The sequence below is a fragment of the Petromyzon marinus genome, unplaced genomic scaffold (assembly GCF_048934315.1).
Source record: "Petromyzon marinus isolate PM22_M1 ecotype Great Lakes invasive population unplaced genomic scaffold, UKy_Petmar_22M1.pri1.0 PM_G_Scaffold_21, whole genome shotgun sequence".
Taxonomy (NCBI): domain Eukaryota; kingdom Metazoa; phylum Chordata; class Hyperoartia; order Petromyzontiformes; family Petromyzontidae; genus Petromyzon; species Petromyzon marinus.
In genome coordinates this window covers 3,110,338-3,121,261 of record NW_027422773.1, presented here as the reverse complement: position 1 = coordinate 3,121,261, position 10,924 = coordinate 3,110,338, and the positions used below count along the sequence as shown (strand labels likewise).

The following is a 10,924-nucleotide window of genomic DNA, read 5'->3' as shown; positions in this document are numbered from 1 at the left end:
CTTAGAGTTTTTGGTGAACATTCATTTTGAAGATACGAGGACTTCCAGGCATGTTTATAACCATTTGCCCTCTCATTGTGTGCCATGACAGCCCGTGTGAGGAATTTGGGAAACGTTTTTACTACATCATGAATATATGAATAAGTATAGACGTGTAAGTCACCTGTGACTCTATATATGCATTCCTCTGTGCCTCGATACTGACGTGTAGATGGTGTGTATATTCTTATTTTCTGTCTGCAGCTGACGCTGGTCTGATGGAGCAAAGGCAGTCAGCACAGCAGCTCGGTACGACAAGTCAACAATGCGACCAGCGTGCATACAGCACGGATCGGACTGGAAATTTTACACAGCACCAGATAACTCGCACAGGAGAGAAACCCTTCAAGTGCACTGTGTGTGACAAGGCATTTGCATGGCCATCAATTCTTCAGACCCACCAGAGAACACACACAGGAGAGAAACCCTTCAAGTGCACTGTGTGTGGGAAGGCATTTGCATGGCGATCAGTTCTTGAGACCCACCAGAGAACACACACGGGAGAGAAACCCTTCAAGTGCAGTGTTTGTAGGAAGGCATTTTCACAGTCATCTGCTCTTAAAAGACACCAGCGAACACACACGGGAGAGAAACCCTTCAAGTGCAGTGTGTGTGGGAAGGCATTTCCAGATTCATCTACTCTTAAAAAACACCAGAAAACACACACGGGAGAGAAACCCTTCAAGTGCAGTGTGTGTGGGAAGGCATTTCCAGATTCATCTACTCTTAAAAAACACCAGAGAACACACACGGGAGAGAAACCCTTCGAGTGCACTGTGTGTGGGAAGGCATTTTCATGGTCATCTGCTCTTAAAATACACCAGAGAACACACACTGGAGAGAAACCCTTCAAGTGCTGTGTGTGTGGGAAGGCATTTGCACGGCCATCAGATCTTCACACCCACCAGAGAACACACACGGGAGTGAAACCCTTCAGGTGCACCTTGTGCGGGAAGGCGTTTGCACATTCATCAGTTGTTCAGACCCACCAGAGAACACATACAGGAGAGAAACCCTTCAAGTGCAGTGTGTGTGGAAAGGCGTTTGTACATTCATCTGTTCTTAAAAAACACCAGAGAACACACACAGGAGAGAAACCCTTCAGGTGCACTCTGTGCGGGATGGCGTTTGCACAGTCATCACATCTTAAAGTACACCAGAGAACACACACAGGAGAGAAACCCTTCAGGTGCATTCTGTGCAGGATGGCGTTTGTACATGTGTCACATCTTCAAAGACACGAGAGAACACACACGGGAGAGAAACCCTTCCGGTGCACTCTGTGCGGGAAGCCGTTTGCAGATTCATCAAATTGTCAAAGACACCAGAGAACACACACGGGAGAGAAACCCTTCAAGTGCAGTGTGTGCGGGAAGGCATTTGCACATTCATCAAATCTTCAAGTACACCAGAGAACGCACAAGCATCAGAAGATCCACAAGGAGTGGAGTCTGAAATTAGCTTGTGAAAGTCAAAGTGCTGCAATGAGCCCATCCCTCATGAAACAAGAACCGGAGGAAAATTCCAGCTTTGACACTTAAAGGTATCGAGGTGAAATGTGAAGAGGTGATGGTGAAGAGCGAAGAAGTGAAGGTAAAATGTGAAGATGATTCAACTCCAAAATGGGACCTTCACATCGATGGAGGCAACGTGAATCAGGAGGAGAATTTGACTGTGAGGCAGAGCGAGGCAACTCCCAGCAGTTTGTGGAAGTGGAGGTGTGGGTGGACTTGCTCCTAGACAATACAAAGTCAAGTGGAGACCCGGTAGATGTGTAAGCTTGAGACAATGTCGTTACAATAGAAGCACCTTTGTCACAGGCCTTTAATGACAAGAATGCGAAGTTGAACACTCAGCTCCTAGGTGCAACCTGCAGAGTAAGGGCGGCCAGTCTTTGTGGACCTGTGGGTTGGGGAGATCTCTGACCAGGAGCGAGAGCCAATACGCCCCCAAGCATTCACTATGTTATAATAATTGCTTTTACACGGTGCTTGGCAACTCCGAGTTTTGTATCTCGTCTGAAACACTCGAAGAGCATCCCCAAGTAGCAGCTGCCCCTGTGTGGCACAGGGTGGTGGCCCTGCACCGGCCTGCATTTATTTTTTTTTCCGCCTGAGGATGACCGCTTGTGTTACGATCGAAACGTCGTTATCTATTATTATTTTTTCTACCTACGTGACTTTACTGAAAGAACCAAAGAGTATGTGAACAAGAGGCTGTCAGTAGGGGGCGATGATTGATGTTTCATCTCAGTTGTGTAATTTGTCGCTAATGTTTAGAATTTGCCAGCATGCAATGGCCTACTCGTTTTGAATGACAATAGTATGTTTTACATCTACTGTTAAGCAGACGCTGCATATTTTTTTAAAATAGTTTCTTAATCAGATGTTATCTGATGCAGTATATTTCACTGCAGTAATTACATTTTGTTAAAATGCCTGTCAATAATTCAGAATGAACACTTGTCTGATTTTGTGTGTACATGCATCATTTCATTTATAAGGGTCAACCATTGAATAAGCGATGTTAGGACAAAGTGCGTGTGTGTTTTGTAAGTAACCTGTACAGAGAACTCAGGTGAGACCCGTTGTTCTTGTGATACAGGTCAAAGGGTAATTTTGTGTTTCACGAAGCATCTGGAGCAACTCATTGTCTTTGAAATAGGAAGCACACTCGGATCATTCATCAGTTACAAGGCATACCACCTTAAAGTTACACGTAGAGGAGATACATTCTCTACAACACGAATTATAATTTTGTCTTACGTGTTGACGTAGATTTTGTCGAACTTGGACTAGAAGTGCTCCTTGCTGATTAACGTCTGGATGTTCACAACCATGGCTTGAAGCAAGCCCCACTGCTGTTGAGACATTGTCCACCAAAACCGGTCCACAGTTGGCTTGCACACACAGTGCACACACACACAGTGTACACACACTGTACACACACAGTGTACACACACACATAGTGTACACACACAGTGTACACACACTGTACACACAGTGTACACACACACAGTGTATACACAATAATGTCCACTTTGTTGTAGCTGAGCCCACGCACCCAAGGGAGGGAGCAATGAAAATGAATCTAAATCAACTTAAACTCCAACCCCGTTCTGTGACGTCACCACTCAGCATTACTTCATCGGCGTGAAACGCCAGGGGGAGGTGTACCTCGCTAGTGACGTCATGTCACCAAGGTATTCACACTCCCCCAACCCCGTCCACGGCGCTCTCGAGCGTGACGTCACCTCCGCTTGGGTCACTGCCGATATCAATCCAGTGGCAATCCTTATTTGGGCAAAGGTACGCCCAGTGACTGGCGGTTCATTAACATAACGTAGCCGCGCCCCCATCCCTCCACATATGGGCTGGCCTCATTAACATAATTTATTCAGTTGCAGAGCTGCTCATTTTGGGAGGGGCGTGTCTCTTACCCCGGAAGTGACGTCATGTTACCTGCTTACCCGCGTTACGTCGCGAGGTAACAGGAGGCTGCCGATCCACGCTTGCACAGAAATCCGAGGTGAGAAATTCTCATGGTGGTTTTGGTTGTTGTTGTTTACCAAGGTAGAGCCTCGCTCTCTCTCGTAGGGATGTCAGTTGAGTAGCAGCGAGCATGGGAATCGATGTCCAGGTTGGAACTTTACAACGCGGGGCCTAGCCACGCGGGGCCTTGCCTCCTGCCCTCGCCTGATTGCATTCACTTTAATTATCTCGCTTAAGTTTAATTTGTCTTCACCCGGCTCGCCACTTTGTAACTTTGTTTTATTGTCAATATTCACGCAGTTTTTATTTTCTTTTTCACCAGGCCAAGTCCGCTTGAGCTGCTATACCGCTCTTGTTATCAGAAGCGACCTGCCCACAACAACACAAGGTGAGGCTTTGTCAACGTGTGTGAATGTTTTGACTTAAAACTTTGGTGACTGTAGGAATTAATATTCTTGGTTCTTTCGGTAAAGTCACGTAGATAGAAAATACAATAAAAATAACATAATAAAAATGAATTAAATAAAATTGTAAATAAACCAAAAAACTCACGTCGTTTTGATCGCAACACAAGTCTTTATTTAATGTAATTGTATTATCTGTTATTGTTATTTTCTATCTACGTAACTTTACCGAAATCAACAAGAATACGTGTGTCAATGTCTATCGGTCAAAGACGCTAAACGGAGAGACGCGCAAACTCCAAATATACAGCAGGCGTCAGGGTCGGGATCGAACCCACGACTTCCTGTATACCAGGTGAGGTAGTTAACATCTCACCACGGAGAGAGACACGCAAACTCCAGTTAGCCTCGGCTATGTTCGTTAATCCTCAATTAATTTCTTGGTGGAGTGAGGAAGAATTAATGCCAAGCAGATGAAGGTGGCCAGGCGTGATTCTAGACACGCCACCGCCTGTTTACCCAGTGACAGTGTACAGTTTGTGTTTGCAGTAAAGTCTATTCACTCTGTTGAACACGGAGGTTATAGCGTAACAATAGTTTACTTTTGTTTTCCTCTGGAACTCTTTATATGAATGGAAACAGGAAGTTAACACAGCACACACATTCAGCTGAAGTCGGAACTGTTCATCCCAGCATTTAAGGACATCTGAGCCTGGATTCACACCTCTAAGTTGCGATTGAACGTTAATTTATGCATTTCTGCCTAACACAAATAGTATTGTTTTCAACACCCTTTGCTATGTCAGCTGAATTTAGCTCTCATAAATATTCCTTTTGTCGCCAGACAGCCGAAATTGTGTGCTCGGAGTTTTGGGTGAACATTCATTTTGAAGATTCGAGGGCTTCCAGGCATGTTTATGACCATTTGCCCTCTCAGTGTGTGCCATAACAGCCCGTGTGATGAATTTGGGACACTTTTCCACTATATCATGAATATATGAATAAGTATAGACGTGTAAGTCACGTGTTACTGTGTATATATGCTTTCCTCTGTGCATAGATACTGACGTGTAGATGGTGTGGATATTGTTTTTTTCTGTCTGCAGCTGACACTTCCTCTGACGCTTCCTCCGCAGAATTGGTCTGATGGAGCAAATGCACTCAGCGCAGCTCGGTAGGACAAGGCAACAATGCGACCGGCGTGCATACAGCACGGATTGTACTCGAGATTTGACACGGCACGAGAGAACTCACACGGGAGAGAAACCCTTCAGGTGCAGTGTGTGTGGGAAGGCGTTTGCACATTCATCTACTCTTGTAGCACACCAGAGAACACACGGGAGAGAAACCCTTCAAGTGCAGTGTGTGTGGGAAGGCGTTTGCACATTCATCTACTCTTGTAGCACACCAGAGAACACACACGGGAGATAAACCCTTCAGGTGCAGTGTGTGTGGGAAGGCATTTGCACGTTCATCAAATCTTGAAGTACACCAGAGAACACACACGGGAGAGAAACCCTTCAAGTGCAGTGTGTGTGGAAAGGCGTTTGCACAGTCATCTACTCTTGTAATACACCAGAGGACACACACAGGAGAGAAACCCTTCAGGTGCAGTGTGTGCGCGAAGGCGTTTGCACGTTCATCTAATCTTGTAGAACACCAGAGAACACACACGGGAGATAAACCCTTCAGGTGCAGTGTGTGTGGGAAGGCGTTTGCACGTTCATCAAATCTTGTAGCACACCACAGAACACACACGGGAGAGAAACCCTTCAAGTGCAGTGTGTGTGGGAGGGCGTTTGCACATTCATGTACTCTTGTAATACACCAGAGAACACACACGGGAGATAAACCCTTCAAGTGCAGTGTGTGTGGAAAGGCGTTTGCACAGTCATCTGCTCTTGTAATACACCAGAGGACACACATGGGAGAGAAACCCTTCAAGTGCAGTGTGTGTGGGAAGGCATTTGCAAATTCATCAAATCTTCAAGTACACCAGAGAACGCACAAGCATCAGAAGATCCACAAGGAGTGCAGTCTGAAATCAGCTTGTGAAAGTCAAAGTGCCGCAATGAGCCCATCCCTCATGAAACACGAACCGGAGGAAAATCCCAGCTTGGACACTTAAAGGTATCGAGGTGAAATATGAAGAGGTGATGGTGAAATGTGAAGAAGTGAAGGTGAAATGTGAAGAAGTGATGGTGAAGAGGGAAGAAGTGAAGGTGAAATGTGAAGATGAAGATTCAACTCCAAAATGGGACCTTCACATCGATGGAGGCAACGTGAAGCAGGAGGAGAATTCTGACTGAGGCAGAGTGAGGCAACTCCCAGCAGTTTGTGGAAGTGGAGGTGTGGGTGGACTTCCTCCGAGACAATACAAAGTCAAGTGGAGACCCGGTAGATGTGTAACCTTTGCGTTTTAATAATTGTGTTTTTTTTATTTTATTTTGGGCACCATTATAATATATGCCACAGGACCCGCACGAGCTTAATCCGGAACTGTCAGGGATACCGTTCCAGTGCCCAACCAGGCTGTTGAAAACACCGTGAGTGGATATTCTTAGCTCTTTCGGTAAAGTCACGTTGAAGGGAAACAAAATAATAAAATATATATAAAACAATAAAAATTCTCACGACGTTTCGACCATAACACAAACGGTCGTCATCAGGTGTGTCGAAACGTCGTGAGAATTTTTATTTTTATATATATATTTTATTATTTTATTGTTTCCCTTCAATGTGACTTTACCGAAAGAGCTAAGAATATGAATTACTGCAGTCACAAATGCTTTAAATCAAAATTTTACCACGAGTAGAGTTGAGGGTGACGGTGGAGGGCGCGAAGGGGGCGAGTGATGCCGATGGGCGGCGAGGGGGTCATCCGAGAGGATGCCCAGTGGGGAGACGAAGCAATGAAATCGCTCCACGTGTCAGGCGCTGGGTGGATCACCGCACAGCGGCATCGTGGGAGGTGGCGACGGCACGGGGGAGGTCTCTACCCGCTAGTGGATTGACCGTGGCTGATGGTGACGACGACGACGATGGATGTTGCTCACTCAACTCTGCGACGTACGAAACGCCGGAGACGCACGGCGATGTGCGGGGTGTTCAGCGGCACGGTGGAGCCGATGGCCTCCTTGCAGCCGCTGTACAGTTGACGCACGACGTGGAGCAGGGCAGGGAGCACGCTGTCCACTATGTCCTGGCAGCTGCCGCTCAGCTCACCCATAGCCTGCAGTAGGGCAGGGAGCACGCTGTCCACTTTGTCCTGGCAGCCACTGTACAGCTGACCCATAGCCTGCAGTAGGGCAGGGAGCGAGCTGTCCACAATGTCCTCACTGTGGCTACTGCACAGCTGACCCATAGCCTGCACTAGGGCAGGGAGCACGCTGTCCACTATGTCCTCACTGTGGCTACTGCACAGCTGACCCGCAGCCTGCAGGAGAGGAGTCGGCGCGCTGTCCATGAGCCAGGACATCCCGGGGGGCCAGGCTGGGCCGTCCCTCTCCTGTCCGTCTGCGTGTCCGCTGGTGAACATCGGTCCCCAGGTGGCGACCGCTGCCGGTGGAGAGACGTCCTTCATGAGTCCCGAGTAGTTGTTTATCGTTATGGTGGTAGTGGTGGCGTTGGAGCCGTTGATGTTCGAACCCCCACGCCGAGATCCTCCGAGGAGTTCCACCACCGGCTGCGTGAGCAGCAAAACCACAGTGAGCACAGCCGTGAAGATCGCCACGCTGGTGGTGGTGGTGGCGAAGTTCTCCGCAGACCTCGAAGTGGAGGAGCGGCGTGGGGCAAGGTGGTTGCCTCTCCCGGAGCCGACTCCACTCTGGTCGCTCCAATGGATGCACCTTTGTCACAGGCCTTTAATGACAAGAATGTGAAGTTGAACACTCAGTTCCTAGATGCAACCTGCATGGTTAGAGTAGCCAGTCTTTGTGGACCTGTGGGTTGGGTTAATCTCTAACCAGGAGCGAGAGCCAATAAGCTCCCAAGCATTCACTCGGTTTTAATAATTCCATTCTAGATTTGAAGCTTTCGTGACTGCAAGGATCTATACTCTTTGGTTCTATTCGGTAAAGTCACGTAGATAAAAGATAAAATAACAAAAATCACGACGTTTCGGCCACAACACAAGTGGCCTTCATCATGACAGCACGGTCCCTTCACCTGATGAAGGCCACTTGTGTTGTGGCCGAAACGTCGTGATTTTTGTTATTTAATTATTCCACTTATATGGTGCTTGCTTAATCGCCTCTGGCAATTCGGAGTTTTGTATCTCGTCTCAGACACTCGAAGAGCATCCCCAAGTGGCAGCTGCCCCTGTGTGGCACAAGGTGGTGGCCCTGCACCGGCCTGCATGTGGACAAGAGCCTGTCAGTAGGGGGCGATGGTTGATTTGGCATCTTAGTTGTGGAGTTTGTAGGCAATGTTTAGAATTTGATAAATTTTGACCCAGACGCCAGCATGCAACGGCCTACTCGTTCTGAATGACACTACAATAGTATGTTGTACATACACTGTTAAGCAGACGGTGCATATTTTTAAAATAGCTTCTTGTTAATGCGATGTAACCTGATGCAGTCTATTTCACTGCAGTAATTCAATTTTGTTAATATGCCTGTCAATAATTTAGAATTAATACTTGTCTGATTGTGTGCGTACATGTAACATTTTGTCTATAAGGGTCAAACATTGAATAAGTGATGTTAGGACAAAGTGTGTGTGTGTGTTTGGAAGTAACCTGTACAGCTAACTCAGGTGAGACTCATTGTTCTTGTGATACAGGTCAAAGGGTATTTTTGTTTTTCGATTTAAAACTTTCGTGACTGCAAGGATTCATCTTCTTTGGTTCTTTCGGTAAAGTCACGTAGAAGGAGAATAAAATAATAAATTGATAAAATAAAATAACAATAAAATTCTCACGACGTTTCGGCCACAACACAAGCGGCCTTCATCAGGTGAAGGGACGAGACTGTCTGGAGGAAAGAACCAAAGAAGGGTATTTTTGTGTTTTCAGGAAGCATCTCCCTCTGGAGCAACTCATTGTCTTTGAAATAAGGAGCACACTCGGATCATTAATCAGTTACATGGCACACCACTCAAAGGTTACACGTTAGGAGGTTCATTCTCTGCAACACGAATTGTAGTTTTGTATTATGTGTTGACGTAGATTTTGTCGAACTAGGACATAGTTCATAGTTAGTTCATAGTTCATTTATTTGGTATAGTCCTGTGAGCCATTCGGCTCTTGAATCGGGTGCAACCGCAACAAACAAAAACCATGAACAAGAAAACATCTTAAAGTGATTATGTGACTGTGCAAACAGAAAATCCAGGAAAAATATCAAAATATTCCTGAAATAGCACCGTACACCAACGCTGTGTGCAAAAATCCCAGTGGGATGCAAGTCAAATAACAACAACAACAACCACAAGACAACTAAGATTAAGGCCATCAGTCTAACTCCGTACTAGAATAAACAAAAACATGGCCAAAACAAAAAAAACTTTTCGAAATCACCAAAATAAAGCCATAAATCCAATGTAACAGTGATCATAGGGACTGTGACCGAATTTTTAACAATAAACTACATAAATAAATTATAACACCAAAATCTAGAGCCATATTTTAGGCCACTGAATAGTGGCAGCTAGGGTTGTACAACTCCTCTAGAGCAGTTTTGAGTGAAGATCTCATAGGTAGTGATTCAAGTTGCAGTTTATTGGCAATAGCATTCCAGACCCTGGGGGCATCAATAGCAAAGGCCCTTCCTCCAGTTTTTGTACGGCAATAGGGAATGTGAAGCTGGTAAATGAGCGAAGACCTGAGGTCAAATTTGTTCTTTGAAACAGAGAGGAGATCCAGTAGGTAGTCTGCGGAATTTTTTGTAAGTACATCGTGAATAAATAAGATCTGGTGCACAAGCCGTCGAACATTAAGAGATGTTAAGTTTGACCCAATGTAGAGATCACAGTGGTGAGTCCTATATGGGCAGTTCAATGCAAATCTTAAGGCCGAGTGATAGATGGAATCAAGCTTCTTCAGTACAGTACTTGGGGCTGATTTATACACGATGTCACAGTAGTCAAGTAGAGGCAGTATGGTAGCTTTTATCAATTCCAAACGGAACATTGGGGGGAAGCAGTGCTTGTGTCGATACAGAAAACCAATTTTATTTTTTGTCTTTTTACCAATATAATCAATGTGATCTTCAAAACTAAGTTTTGAATCCAGGATGACCCCAAGATACTTATAGATCTTGACTTGCTCTATTTGATAATTATTCAAGGAATATAATTGGGGAAAAATAACTTCCTGCTTTAGTCCCGGAGAGAAGCATAGCACCTTGGTTTTGGAGGTATTCAGGACTATGAATAAAGGTGTCAGTTTTTGTGCCAGTTAAAAGGGTAAAACCTATTCTTATATTTTGTTTCTGGCAAAGGAGGTCTCATAATGTTAATGCTCACCCCGAGCCCTCAATACTCTGATAGTGCGCTGTTTTTGAGTTGTACGCCTTTTGGCGTCTTCTGGTCCAACACCAATGGAGACTAGGCTCTAATAAAAGCTGTCTCGGGTGTGGACCAATCAAATTCAAGGACAGTGCATATTATTATCAGAGTTGTCTTTTTTGTTTGCATTTTGACTGCTTGTGTTGTGGTTATTGCAAACATGATGCCTTGAATAAAGGTGTCAGTTTTTGTGCCAGTTAAAAGGGTAAAACCTATTCTTGTATTCAGGACTAGTTTAAGAGAAACTAGCTGATGTTGTAGTTTGTTGAAATCACCCTGGAGCTTAGCAATCACGGCATCCGGAGAGCGGCCAGCAGTAATCAGTATCGTGTCATCTCCAAAAAGATTTACCCTGGAATGATCCAGTTCAGTGCCCAAGTCATTGACATAAAGAGAAAACAAGAGGGGGCCGAGGATGGAACCCTGTGGAACCCCTTTTGTTATCTTAACACTGTTTGACCTCCAGCCATCTGTGAATAC

General features: G+C 45.5%; 1 pseudogene; it reads left to right on the top strand.

Moving 5' to 3' along the window:
• The first annotated feature begins 254 nt into the window (after positions 1-254).
• Positions 255-7,224, top strand: LOC142912587 (uncharacterized; annotated as a pseudogene).
• The last annotated feature ends 3,700 nt before the right edge of the window (positions 7,225-10,924 follow it).